This window comes from Acomys minous (assembly GCF_964271855.1).
Source record: "Acomys minous genome assembly, chromosome: 2".
In the NCBI taxonomy this organism is placed as follows: Eukaryota; Metazoa; Chordata; class Mammalia; order Rodentia; family Muridae; genus Acomys; species Acomys minous.
This window is the reverse complement of record NC_140484.1, coordinates 68257566-68271695: the sequence shown is the minus strand read 5'-3', so window position 1 is coordinate 68271695 and position 14130 is coordinate 68257566. Positions and strand designations below refer to the sequence as shown.

Sequence of the window (14130 nt, the reverse complement as noted above, 5' to 3'; positions counted from 1 at the left end):
GACAGACAGACAATCCATCCAGGCTCTCCGTCTCCTGCTTGGTCTCCTGTACATGATCAGGGAAACACTAGATACCTAGTATTTGCTGGGTAAGTCTTCCCTGGCTGCATAGCCCAGTCTCACTGGCTTCAGCTGGAGGCTCAGGGCAAAGGGAAGTTTTGCTTCACTCCCTAGAAGAGGTCAAGTTGAAAGCATCTTCTTCTCTCTGGGTGGAAACAGTTATAGGAGAGAGTGGCCTCAGGATCCCTCCCCTGCCGCTGTCCCCTTCCTCCGGGAGTAGACAGGAAGCACAGGGACCATGGCACCTCCTGGCCCTGATGGGTGGAGCACAGCTGGAGGAAAAGGTGTTGAACTTCTATTCCATAGTCTTCTGTGCCGGATCCTGAGGTTGTAGAGGAGCCTGGAAGGGAAGTTGCTTCTCTGCAGGCTCAGTGAAGAGATGGTGTGATGGGGCTTGGGGGAATCAGGAGGGACAAAACTGGAAGTTCTAGGGGGCAGTGTAGGATCCCTTGTCTTGAGTGGAGGTAGCTGAGGTTCAGAGTCCACCTCCTATTCTGGTATAGCTACTCAGCCATCGCCCTTGGCCTGTGTGATGTGTGTTGGAAAGTTGTGTTGTTGTTGTTGTTCTTCTTCTTCCTCTTCCTCTTTTTTTTTTTTTAAGATTTATTTATTTATTATGTACACAGTGTTCTGCCTGCATGTGTGCCTCCCCACCAGAAGAGGGCACCAGATCTCATTATAGATGGTTGTGAGCCACCATGTGGTTGCTAGGAATTGAACTCATGACCTTTGGAAGAACAGACAGTGCTCTTAGCCTCTGAGCCTCTGAGCCATCTCTCTAGCCCACTGGGAAGTGCTTTTCTTCTAAGCCAAGTGTGTGCTCTTGAGCCCTCAGACTCAAGTGGGAGGTATGGAAAAGAGGGTCACCAGAAGAGGCCTGTTACAGCCCACAGGAGGTGAAGAAATAGGCCCCTAAACAAAGGGCAGGACCTGGACAGAGGCAGGGAGGTAAGGAGGACACGGTGTTCTCTCCAGGCAACACTTGGCTCAGGCCTCACCAGCTAAGTGCTGGTGCTGTATGCTGGCCAATTGGTTTCTGTAGCATCTTGCATGTGAGGTAGAGTGGTCAGGAGCAGGGAGTGACGAGTGGTTGTGTCTAAGTGGGTCCTGCCTTGCTCTGTTGGGCTTTCTGGCTTTGGTAGCATTTTTAAATCCATCCCATTCTCTATATATCCGTCTACTGCTTCATCCTTCCATCCTTCTACCTACTTAGCGTACCCATCTATGTATGTATCTGCCCATGCATCCCTCTATCAATCTACCATTTCAGCCTTTTATCCTTCCATCGACCTACCAACCTACTCTACCACCCATCCACATATGCATCCATCTATCCACCCATCCACCCGTTTATCCATCCATCCATCCACCCACCCACAGATCAACCTACCCGCTGTATCCTACTTGAGTCTGTCCTTTGGTAATAAACTTGAAGGTCACAGCTTGGGCCTTGATCCATGTCCAGCCACCCATCCTCAATAAGCTTACTAAAAGAGCCAAATTAAAAGTGGAAAGTATGAGGAGGCAGGGGGAGGAAGAGGAAGGGTTATTCAGTGTGCCCACATTGGGAAGAGAGACAAGATATCCATTGAGCATTTCTACCTCGCCCCAAGTCTGTCTTTGGGCCCCTGGAGTGAGATTGCAGTTTCAATCGAGGGCCTAGGAGGACATGCACATGTGAGCCGTGCCAGTCAAGGTCCTGCCCACCACTGACCCATCACCGTGTGGTCTCATCCTGTGTGGCGGTCTGAAAAGTCTACAGAACTGTGTAAGATCTCTTCCTGGGAGGCCAGTTCTCTCTCTTCTTTCACCCTTTTCTTCTATCAGTAGGAGATTCCTGGGGGAACATCCTTTTTCTTTGGGGCTCTTTGTTTCAATAGCCTGATAGATTTGTAGTTGTGTCTCTTACAATCCCTTCATTTCTGTCAGGCCAGTTACAACTCTATGCATAAAGCCAGAGGGACGTGTCCCTTGGCCTGTTTCTGATCTGTGTGATATTAAACAAGTTACCTGACCACTCTGGGCCTTAGTTTACCTTTTTTTTTTTTTTTTTTTTTGGCGGGGGCCTCAAGACAGGGTTTCTCTGTGTTGCCTTGGCTTTGTAGATCAGGCTGCGCCTCAAACTCACAGCAGTCCACCTGCCTCTGCCTCCCGACTACTGGGATTAAAGGCATGCGCCACCACACCTGGCCTAGTTTACCTATCTTTAACGTAAGGGTAGTAGTAACCACCTTGTAACAGTTAGTGTGATAAGCGAATATATGCCAAGCAAATAGCTTAGAGGGCTTTGCAGTGTGAATAGGATCTTGGTGAGGGTAAAGAGTGAAGAGAGGCAACTTGTGCCAGCAGTGGGGGTTTGGAGCAGCCCCAGATCCAGTCAGCAGATCAAGGAGAAGCCAGAGAGGCTTGATCGAGGGTTTAGTTGGGCATGGGCATAGTCGCAGGCTAGTTCTCGAATGGCAGGGGGCTTGCAGTTGGGCCTGGGATCACTGGGACCCGAGATGCTGAGAAAGGAACTGCATCTCTTCTCTTCAATGAAGGGAGAGTTGGGATGGGATGTAACGTGGGGTAATTTCTGGTAGGAGGGGAGGGTAGATGGAAAGGAAAGGTCAGAGGTCAGAGGATCATTTGGCTGTCACCATGGGCCAGGCAGGAGGCAGTGTCAGCCTGAACTACGGTGGTAGCCATGGTCTAGAGAGGGCCTGAGTCTGTGTTGTGGTTCATCTCTTCCTTCATCCATCTATTCTTACGTCTGTGGAGTGTTTCCTCCAGCCAAGCCTGAATCCAGGTGCTGGTGATGTTGTGGTGACCCTGCAGATGGTGGCCACGTACTCTCCGAGACTTTGCTCGGTCATGTCTATGCCTTGGTCGTCTCTCCCAACATTTCCATAATGCCAGCAAGACAGGGCAAGGCTCAAGTCTGGCTGAGGTCGCAGGACAACTGTCTTCATGGGTACAGATCAATTCTTAAGTATTTAACGGGGAGCAAAACTGCCCGCATCTCCAGACGAGCAGTTGAGTGCTAGTGCAGCCAGCCATGGGGAAACGGGTATGGAAGGAATTACAGATAGGGCTTCTGGGATTTTTATGCAAAGAAGGTGATATTTTTAGGACTTGGTCACACACACACACACACACACACACACACACACACACACACACGCTGACACGCTCATTCAGTATCTTCTCATGGCTACTATTTCTGGCCCAGCGCTCCAGATTTCTGCTTCTTCTCAAGGAGCCTTGAGTCAGCAGTTCTAAGCCTGGTTTCTCCTGTACTGCTCACCAGGAGGGTGGCAGTGTGCCAGGGTGTGTCGATGGCCTGTGAGGCCGGAAAAGGAATTTACCCCAGAGTGAATATAGGCTCTTTGCTCTCACTGGGGTTTGGGGGCCGTTTGGATTTGCTATTGAGCATGCTCATCGATCGGGGAGGCCTTTCCATCCTGAGTGGCTTCCCTGCAGTCCCTAAGGACTCCCTGTGCTGCAGGTGGGCAGGTGAGCGTGCTTAGCCTGTTTCTCCAGTCTGGCTGGGGAAACCAGTCTTGCATCCATTCTGGCAGTATCCGTTACCCTAATGTTCTTCTTCTAAAAGGCCTTTTTATTCCTAGTACAAAGTAGCCTCCAAGACCAGGAGGCTTAAGGGCCAGAGGACCCACACAGCAGCAGTGAAAGCAGACACACACTAAGGCTCTCTTAAGAACCCAGGCCTTCTAACTGTGCATATGAAATTTTCCATCCTTACTGTCAAAGGCTACGGAGGAGAAAGATGCTCAGCACTGGTTGTGTTTTTGGACCTAGACAGAAGCCATCACCTGGCTCAGGTGAGTCCACTGGGATAGAAAGAAACTTGATTTTATTCCTAAGTACGAACCTGAACTTAGGAGGGTGGATTTTACTGAGGCAGAAGCTTGTCTTGAGGCACTCTGCTCTTATTTATGATCAGGTCTATAAAGTTAGTTTCAGGAAAGGATGTCTGGTAAGGCCTGAGGACAATTAATTACCCGAGAGGAGGCTGTTGAAAGTGAGTCCCCTGAATGAATCCAGACCTGACCCTCCATAGGGGAACATTTGAGTACTTCGAAAAAGGAAACGGAAAGAGTGACAGTGACTTGTTTTAACAAGCTGCAGAGCAGTGGTCCTCAGCCTTCCTGATGCTGCGACCCTTTAATACAGTTCCTCAAGTTGTGGTGACCCCGCCCTCCAACCATAAAATTACTCATCGCTACTTCATTACTATAATTTTGCTACTGTTATGAATCATAGTTTAAATGTCTGATATGCAGGGTGTCTGATGTGTGACATCCCCTTCGCCCCTCCTCCGTGGCGATCACGACCCACAGGTTGAGAAGTGCTGCTGTAGATTTTGATGAAGTCGATCTGTTAGTGCTTACAATGGACAAGGAATTTGAACCACGTTTTTTTTTTTTTCCTGCTGGCTTCAGGGCTGAACATTCCTTACTTTACACATTCCTTACTTACCTTTGCTGTGCTTGCAGGTGCTTTTCTATAAACAATTCCAGGGAGTTTCTTAGTTCTTAGATGCTTCTATTTTCTCTCTGAAGTTGCCTTTGGTCATCACCCTAGCCAGGTTCCCCTCTTCACACTCAGGCCTGTGTCTGTTTGTTGCTGTTTCTCAGGACTTTGGTGGACACTGACTGAGTCTTTTACCGGGATTTCTTTCCTGTCTCTTGTGCCAGGCTGTGGCTCTCTGCCTTAGGATCACTGGCAGAGACCATTTCCCTGCCAGTCAGCAGCAGGAGGCTAACTGAAAGGAATGAGTAGTTGAGAGGTGATCGTGTTTATTAGGGGCTCTGCTGACAAAAATGTGGCCTTGTTGGTGTCCTTTGCTTCCCTGTATGTAACCTTGTTGCCAGGCAGACATGAGAGGTAGGGCCTTTCGGTCCAGGATGAAGCAACTAGTCAAGCATCATACCTTGTTGCTATGGAGACATAGCCGGAAGGGCTCTCAGTACAGGATGGAGCAACTAGACCTACCTCCCTAGGAGACTTCCTAGTTTGTTGATGTGGGTTTGCAGGGGGCGGCTCATTGGCTCCTGGTGTGCCTGATGAACACTGGGTTGGTGGAAGAATATTGTAGAAGTCATCTTTCACTGTATGCATTCAGTCTCCTGCCAGAGGACTTGGGAGAGAGTGAGTCAGCAATGTCAATAACAAGAAAAGCTGTCCATCCATGGCATGATTTTGTTGTTGTTGTTACTTTTTAATATTTTTTGCTTACTTATTGTATATGTCTGTGTGTGGGGTATACATGCATGTGTGTGAAGGTACACATTTACCTAGCCTCGGGGGTGGGTTTGAAGCTAACCTTGAGGGTCTTCCCCAGTTACTTTGTACTCCATGTATTGAGACCAAGTCTCTTATTGAACCAGGAGCTTGCCATTTTGGCTAGTCTGGCCAACTGCTCTGGCAATTCCTGGTCTCTGCCTCCCGTGTGCAGGTGTTACAGATAGGCTGCTATGCATGCCCAAAATCTACATGGGTTCCAGTGATCTGAAGTCTAGTCCTCAGACTTGTGTGGCAACTGTTTGGTCCACTGAGACCTCTCACCCATCTCTTTTAAAAAATGTTTTAAAAAGAAAAAAAAATTCTTAAAGAAAAGGTTTCAACTGGCCTGGGCTAGCCTTGAACTTGCTATATAGCTGGAGATGACCTTGAACTTCTGACCTCCTTGCCTTCACCCCCAACCAGGGTGCTGGGTTATAGGTATATGCCACAATGAATATATGAAGTGCTAAGGATTAAAGCAAAGGCTTTAGGCATGCCGTGCCAGTCACTCTGCCACCTGAGCCACAGCCCCAGCCTCTAACTTTAGTCTCCTAGATTCTTATGAATCGCAGAACTGATGACTCTGTTTGCTTTGCCTGTTGGGAGCTTAGAACCAGCCCTGTAGTTACCTCCAAGGGTTTAGGAGGTGAGTATTTCAGAGCCAGCCTCATCCCCTCTCCCAGCGGCTGCCCACCTTTTCTCCCATGTTCCCTTTCGCTTGGATGGAACATTTATAAGCTTTTTTCAACATCAAGGAGGCTATATTTTCTAAACAGTTCACTCAAGAATGCTGCCTACCATTTCCTTCTCAAAAGAGCAGAATTGGTTTATACAAAAGAGGATTTGGGGATGTGTAGTTTTCTGTGGTGTTTGTGTTACTGATTTCTTCTTCACATCCGAGTGGCTTAACTTGTTGCACAGCCCTGTGATTTTTCATGACCAATTTCATGACGAATTTTCTTCCCTTTTCCTTTCTGCCCACTCTCCTGCCCTATAGAAGCTGGTCAACATTGTATTCTGGCTTCTTAATTTAATTTAATTTAATTTAATTTAATTTAATTTATTTTGGTTTTTTGAGACAGGGTTTTGTAGCCTTAGCTGTCCTGGACTCGCTTTGTAGACCAGACTGGCCTTGAACTCACAGCGATCTACTTGCCTCTGCCTCCCAAGTGCTGGGATTAAAGGCATGCGTCACCAATGCCCAGCTTGGCGTCTTAATTTTAAGATAAGAATGAATCTCGGAGCCGGACATGGTGAGTTCAAGGCCAGCCTGGTCTATGAAGTGAGTCCAGGACAGCCAAGGCAACACAGAGAAACCCTGTCTCAAAAAACTTAAACTCAGGGCTGAAGGGATGTCTCAGTGGTTAAGAGCACTGTCCATTCATCTGGAGGTCCTGAGTTCAGTTAATTCCCAGCAACCACATGGTGGTTCACAACCACCTGTAATGTGATCTGATGCCCTCTTCTGGCATGCAAGTTACATGCAGATAGAGTACTCATATACATAAAAATAAATACTACAAAAAAAAAAAAAAAAGAATGAATCTTATCTCTCTTTACTGAGTTCTTTGTTAGTGTGGTCTGGTTTCTCCCCCTGAGCCTAACAGTAAGACCTCCAACCCCAGTTTCTGTCACAACTGCATTAAAGTGATGTTTTCTTGGGAAGAGTAGTCTGGCGGGAAATGTGAACGGTCTCTTGTGGAATTAGGGAACAGGTAGAAAGGGAGACATAATAATCTACTTTTTAAGCGGAGAGCAAGAGAACCCTTGGGAAGGATTGAGGGTTCTAGGCAAGTGGTAGAGCATTTGCTTAGAGTACAAGGACCCAGGTGCTGTCCCGAGCATTGGAAACACACACACACACACACACACACACACACACACACACACACACACACACAGGAAGAAAACAAAAAATAAGGAGAAAGCCTTCTGGAAAAACTGCAGACTCACCTAAGCTTGCATTCAACCCCCAGTAGCTACCCACAATCCCCTTGTGAGCTGATACATAAAAGATGAAGGTAACACCTGTGGCCCTGGTGTAAGAGACTCAGTGACCTTCTTTCATTTCTCTAGTCATGGTGAAACTGAAGACTCCCATGACCCCCAGGGCTTCCTGCAGCATCTCACTAGGGGCCTGTGGTATGCAAAGGCATCATGCATTGCTAGAGAGTAAAAGCACCTGACGGTCACACAGGTAGCCTGTGACTCCTGTGTCAAGTTATAAAGACACTTGCTGGTGCAGCCTTCAGGCTGGTGTGGAACAGAGCCTTCCCAGGATCTGCTTGGGGTCAGCCTTGATGCTTCTTGCCAAGAAGGCCACACTGAAGCCTCTTTGCCCCTACTCAAAATAGGATGGGACAAAGTGACAGATCAAAGCCTGGCGGTAGAATGGGGGACTTTGCCTTTAAGGTAGTTGTTGTTTTTAAATTATCAATACGGGCCTAGTAATGTTTATTATCAGGCCTCTAATTATTATTACTTTAGTACAACCCACTATCGATCAATCAAGACACCAACACCTGTTATATTTTAAAATAACCTTAGTTAACCTGGGGCAGGGCAGACATTAATCCTCTAAACTACTTCCCTTAGTGGGACAGGTATGGGATCCCTGCCCCAATCCCATGCCATCTGCTTCCAATAACTTCTATCAAGCTACCTCCCATCTATAATCCCAAATACTTGTTAATGTTCTTCATCTGGACCAAATCCCCATCCACGCCGGCCACGTGCTTCTCTTCCATCTAACCCATGGCGGCCTTCTTCTCCTCCTCCCGTCTCTCTCTTCTTTCTTCTCCTTTCCAGGATCCTCTCTGTCTCTCTCTAAGCCTGGGAACCTTAGCCACACCTATCTTGTTTGCCCTACCCAGGTGGGATGGCTTTTTACTAATTAGCATCAAAATATATCAGACCAACCCCCAATAGGTAGTGGAAACCTTTTTGGACTTGAGTGAGTGAGGTTGAGTGACAGGAGAGCATCTCTTTCCTGTCCAGGAGCAAGGAACCCAGATCTGTAAAAATCTGTGTAGAGAGATGGGCACTGTGCCATTCCTGACCACAGTCAGATGTCCCCTGTTGCTGTGTTGCCTTGCTGGCCTCCTGCTCACATGACTATGGAGTGTCAGGCTTGGGCTGCACAGCTTCCCAACTCTTAGAGTGTTAGGCAAGCCAGTAAGTGTGCTGGGGAGAACAGTGCATGGGCCCCCAAAAGTGTGGGGCACCATGCTGTGTTGTGGAGCTGCACATGTGGGGCTGCCGGTGGAAGGGCCAGCGGGGAATGGACAGCCCTAGTGCCATCTGAATGACAGCCTGCATGAAGGCGCCTTCCTGGAGAGAAGGCTCTTGTTGGTCTGCCCAGCCACCTCACTGCCTATCATGGTGGAGTGGGTGTCTAGGCTAGACTAAGAGAAACAGAACCTTACCCAGCCTGCCCACTCTTTAGCTGTATTTACATCCTTAGCATTCTCCCCTGGGCTGCTCTGTGATCTGACCTACTTTCCTTTCCCACATGCTTGGGTAATTAGTGGCTCAGGGGTCCACAGCATTGCTGGGTAAGGAATGCTGTTATGGCAGCTGCAGTCTTCCCTGAAACCTGAAACCAGGACAGGGAACTTAGGTTTGTTTCTTGGAATGTCAGAGGCACTTCAGACATGCTTTTTAAAAAAAATGTTCTCTGTAGTCCAGGCTGGCCTTGAACTCTTGATCCTTATGCTGCTGTGATCCTCATACCCTAGTGCTGTGATAATAGGCACAATCCAACATGCCCGGCTTAGCTCTCATTTAAAACACAACAAAACTATTTTGGGTGTGATGGAGTACGCCTTTAATCCCAGGATTTGGGAGGCAGAGGCTCTGAGTTTGAGGCCAGCCTGGTCTACAGAGTGAGTTCTAGGATAGCCAGGGCTACACAGAGAGACTCTGTATGGAAACCAGGCCCAACCAAACCTGTGTGTGTGTGTGTGTGTGTGTGTGTGTGTGTGTGTGTGTGTGTGTGTGTAACTTATTTATTTATATGTATATGTGTGAGTCTCATGAGTCCATGTATACCACATGTGTGTAGGAGCCCAAAGCGGTCAGAAGAGAGGGATTGGTTATGAGCTGCTGTGTGGATGCTGGGAAGCAAACCCCAGTCTTCTGCATGAGAAGGACCACTGAGCCATCTCTCTACTCCTTAAATGCATCCCAAACTTTGTTCCCTGTGGGATGCGGAGCCTGGATCACACGGTTTCCCATGAGGTGACAGGGCTTTGCCAGGCTTGCTGCCCATTAGTAACACAAAAACAAATCATCTGAATCCCAGTACATAGGCCAGGCCTTTAATATTATAGGGGTATTAATATACAGTGGATTGCTAGTTATTTTAGAAACAGTCGAGGCATTTCCTGTTGTATCTGTTGCTCTAGACTCTCTTGGGACATCAGTAGCGTTGGTGACAGTGGAGCCTACCTATGTGGGTGTGGCCTACCTTCAGGGCCCTGGACTGTGCATGTGTACAGGACGCAAAGACCCTCAGAAGGCCTGTTTGAGGTCAGGGTCTTACTGGGATTGTGTCTGAAAGTGGTGGGCACCAGTGATGTGTTCCTAGAGAGGGCATACTCTGTTGTTCGTCAGCGGGAGGCCAGACTGGAGACTGGACCAGGAGTGAGGACTGGAAGGATGGAAGGAGGAACTAGCATGTGAAAGTCGGGAAATCAGGGGTACTAAGAGCCCCCTGTGTGGGTTTTATATGTAACTGAAGGCACAGGAAAGGACAAGGAACTCCACTGCAGCCTCAGCTCTGGTCAGGGCTCGACAAGAGCCTTAGTGCGTGTTTGAAAAAGTGGGGGAGCAGATTCACCAGATTCTTGGTGAATCTGGGCTTTCCCGTCATACAGATGGATATGGATCTGTGATTTGAGCTCAGATGGTTTGGGGGTAAGATGGCGGGGGCGGGGGGTAGGAAGGGGATCAGGAGTTAGGTATGCACTCATAGCTGTTGTGGGAACTGGGCCTTGGTCCAGCCTCTGTGTCTTCAGGCGTCTGGATACCAGTGTCCAGCCATCCCAAGCTGTCACTGTGTGGCGTCTCCTTAGCATAAGTTCAGGTTTTCTGTCTTTGCTCTTTTTTTCCCTCATTCTTGGTCCAATCAGTGTATCTGAAGCAGCATGCCTTAGTTTGGGCTGCTGTAACAAAGGCAGCAGAGACTCAGGGTGCAACGGCAAACACCTTTTTCTCATAGTTCAGGGAGCTGGGAGTCCCAGGCCAGGGTATGCATATGAGCAAGCCCTTTGAGGCGTCTTCTGGCTTAGAGATAGCCGCCTTCTCTCAATGTTTTCATGGGGGTGTAGGAGATTGTGTGACTCTTTTCCTTTTTATAAGGGCACGTTATGAGGGGACCCATCATGATGTTCTCTAACCTTACCATCTACTATAGGCCCTTGGTCTGAATTCCAGCACACCAGGGATTAGGGCTTCCTTAGGAATTTCAAGAGACACTGAGCTACCCTTCCCCTCCCCCACTTTCCTCAGCTTTGCATTTTCTGTGAGCTAAATTACCAAACCTGGTCCAAATCGCGGGCATAGTCAGAATCAGAAAGTATTGATTAAGGGTCTGAGTGGCTCTTCAACAGAGACTCACACAGCGGGAGTTTAGCTGTCGTTAACTTTAAAGGTGCCCAGCTCTGTCTATCATGATTAGGGGCACAGTTTTAATATCAGCGAGGTGATGTTATCCACCACACAGTATGCCACTGTATTGTAACTGTGTGGTTGTTGGGGTTCTAATAGAAGCACTTGACTGTGTTACTGTAATGGTCTTCCACCCGGGTAACATGGTCCTTAGAAAGGAGGACCTGGTCCCAAGAGTTCATGGATTGTGTTTAGCTTAATTTCCCAATGCCCTCTCAGAGTATTATGTCCACTTTTCTGTGTCAGGTGGTACTTGCACGCAGCCTGCGATGACCACCTTTAGTTCAAGAGCATATAGCATATAGCCAGTGGGGGCAGGATTTGAACTCTGTTGTCAAAGCCTTCTTCACTTTTGGCAGAAACCCCCCCCCTACTCAGGGTCAGTTCATTCTGACAGCCCTGTTGTACCATACACAGACCAACCCCAACAGGTTCTGGTTGTGACCCTGTCACCCCAGCTCTGGGAGTCCCAGCACACCAGTCAGAGACAAGGAGTGGTGAAGGACAGAGTTAATTGATGTGGCGATGTTGGGCAGAGCAGAACAGATAAAGGATTTGGTATCTCCAAGCCTGTCCTTGTTGGGTTGATGGGGCCTTTGATATTGTATAAGAAAACAAAAGGGAGTGGGGAGTGGCCAGAGGAGGAGGGCTGAGTTCCCCTCCCTGGTCAGGCCAGGAGGCCATCACCTCAGTTCTTCCTGCCTGGGGCTCTGAAGACCTTGCTGTCACTGTTGTCCCTTGAGGGTGACAGTTTGGGTCCCATGAAGTGCTGCCCTCTCCCTTTGAGGGGAACAGTGTGGGTCTCAGGAAGTGACCCCCCCCCCATTCCCAATGCAACCTCACCATTGTGGACTGTCCCCTCCTTTAGAGGGGGATGTGTCTGGAAAGCCCCACCAGTGCTTGGGGGGCCATTTGTCATAAAGATGTCAGTCAGATCCAGACTCTAGGGTCTTTGTGGCAGAGTGATTAAAGAGGCAGAATAGAGCCAGTGAGTGACAAAATGGGGTTAGTTCAGCCTGGGGCCTGGTACTCTCTTTCTGCTCTTGTATAACCTAACTGAAGTCTGTACACTACATGGCCAGGGAAAGGTCCCTTCCCCAAGAAGACTACATTAGCATTCATAATTTTTTTTTTTAAACTACACACTGTAAGGTTATTTTGGATCCCCAGAGCAGCCGGGTTGAGAGGACCGTGACCTTCTCTCCCTGTCAAGGCTTGTGTCTATCCCCGTCATATCAATGTACTCTGAAAAGGGGGAGTCAGTGTGGCAAGAATGTCGTCACATTGCCAGCTGTGTTCAACGCTCCCATTCAGCCGGATATCGTGAACTTTGTTCACACCAATGTGAGGAAGAACAACAGACATTCTTATACCTGTCAGTGAACCAGCAGGTCATCAGACCAGTGCTGAGTCTTGGGGTACTGGCAGCGCTGTGGCTCAGATTCCCAGAGTTCGAGATGGTGGGACCCACCGTTCTGGCTAGGGTGCCTTTGGAAATGTGTCGTGGGGGCTGCATGCTCGTGCCAACCAAAACCTGAAAACCTGGCGTTGTTGGCATCGCAGAGTGGACACAACCCCAAAACGATAGGCCATCTGTTCTGCTCCGGCTGCCTCAGCCTTACCAGCTTTGGTAATGTCTAAAAGCATTGAGGAAGTTCCTGAGCTACCTATGGTGGTTGAAGCTAAGGTTGAAGATTACCAGAAGACCGAGGAGGCTGTTCAGCTTCTTAAGAAGCTTGGAATGACATCAAAAAGGTCTATGCCTCTCAGAGAATGAGAGCTGGCAGGGGCAAAAGGAGAAACCAACGACGAATCCAGCACAGGGGGACCCTGCATCATCTATGATGAAGCTAATGGTGTCGTCAAGGCCTTCAGGAGCATCCCTGGCATTCCTCTGCTTAACGTGAGCAAGCCCAACATTCTGAAACTGGCTCCTGGTGGCCATGTGGGGCGTTTCCTGAATTTGGACTGAGACTGCTTTCCAGAAGTTGGATGAGTCAAGGCTGCTTCCCTCGAAGGTAACTCTAACCTTCCCGTGCACAGGATGCTGAATGCAGACCTTAGCAGAATCTTGAAAGGCCCAGAGACCCAAAGAACCATCTGAGCACCATGCAAGAACATTCAGAGTAGAGTCTTGAAGAAGAATCCACCGAAGAACCCGAGACTCACATTGAGGCTGAACCCTTACGCAAAGACCGTGCGCAGGAATAGCACTCTTCACCAGGCCAGAAATCACACACTCCGAGTGAAGAAACTGGAAGCAACAGCGCGGGCAGCCACGTCTGAGAAGTTCGCCTCAGAGAAGGGGACTGCAGACAAGATGGCTGCCCCTGCTAAGAAACCAGCAACTGAGAAGAAACCAGCAGAAAAGAAACCTGTCACAGAAGGAAAAAAAAAGCCTGCTGCATAAACTATTAAAATTTGTTTCATTCCATAAAGCAAATAGAGGCAAGCCTATTTGAATAAAAACCTAATCAAAGATGCAGTGATAAACAACAAACAAACAAACACCTTTGGACACTAGGATAAGACTCAGTAGGATAGGATAGGTAGTGGAATAATTTCTCCAAGATTTACTGGGTAATTGTCTCACAATTATTTTATATTGTTTATTATATTTAATAGAAAGGGGGAAGATGTAGGGAGATAAACCTGTTTTTGTTTTGATCCCACGTATGGGATGGGGAAGAGAGCAGGATGTTTACCACTTAGATGTGAGAGAGCAGGATGTTTTTCCACTTAGAAGTCCAACTACTTGAACTACTTCTTGAGGGAGCCTGGTTGTTGCCAGCTGAAAAACATCCTTGAACAGACCGAGAGGATACAGGAGGCTGGGTGCTTTGTTGGGGCTTGGTATCACCTGACTGATCATCATTTCACTTCGAGGCTGCTAAAGAGAGCTGCTCCAGGGAAGGCTTCATGGCTTTGGGCTCCGGCTGAGGCTCCGGGTTCCGGTTGCTCCAGGTTCCAGCAGCAGCTTTGGTGGGACTTGCTGGTCTGCTGAAATCCTGCTGACTACGTCAGGAGAATTGTTCCTAGGAACTGACACCCAGGTTTCACTCTTGTTTTCCTAAATCTCCTTTTCCTCTTATTTATGCTAGTTTGGGTTATAAG

General features: G+C 48.3%; 1 protein-coding gene and 1 pseudogene across 16 annotated transcripts in view; both read left to right on the top strand.

Moving 5' to 3' along the window:
- TACC2 (transforming acidic coiled-coil containing protein 2) overlaps nucleotides 1-14130 on the top strand; it is a 217279-nt gene that overhangs the window by 126597 nt on the left and 76552 nt on the right. The gene's annotated exons all lie outside the window — the stretch shown is intronic.
- LOC311591640 (large ribosomal subunit protein uL4-like) lies at nucleotides 3378-13501 on the top strand (annotated as a pseudogene). The gene is made up of 2 exons: nucleotides 3378-3547; nucleotides 12230-13501. The product of its transcript is annotated as a large ribosomal subunit protein uL4-like (transcript).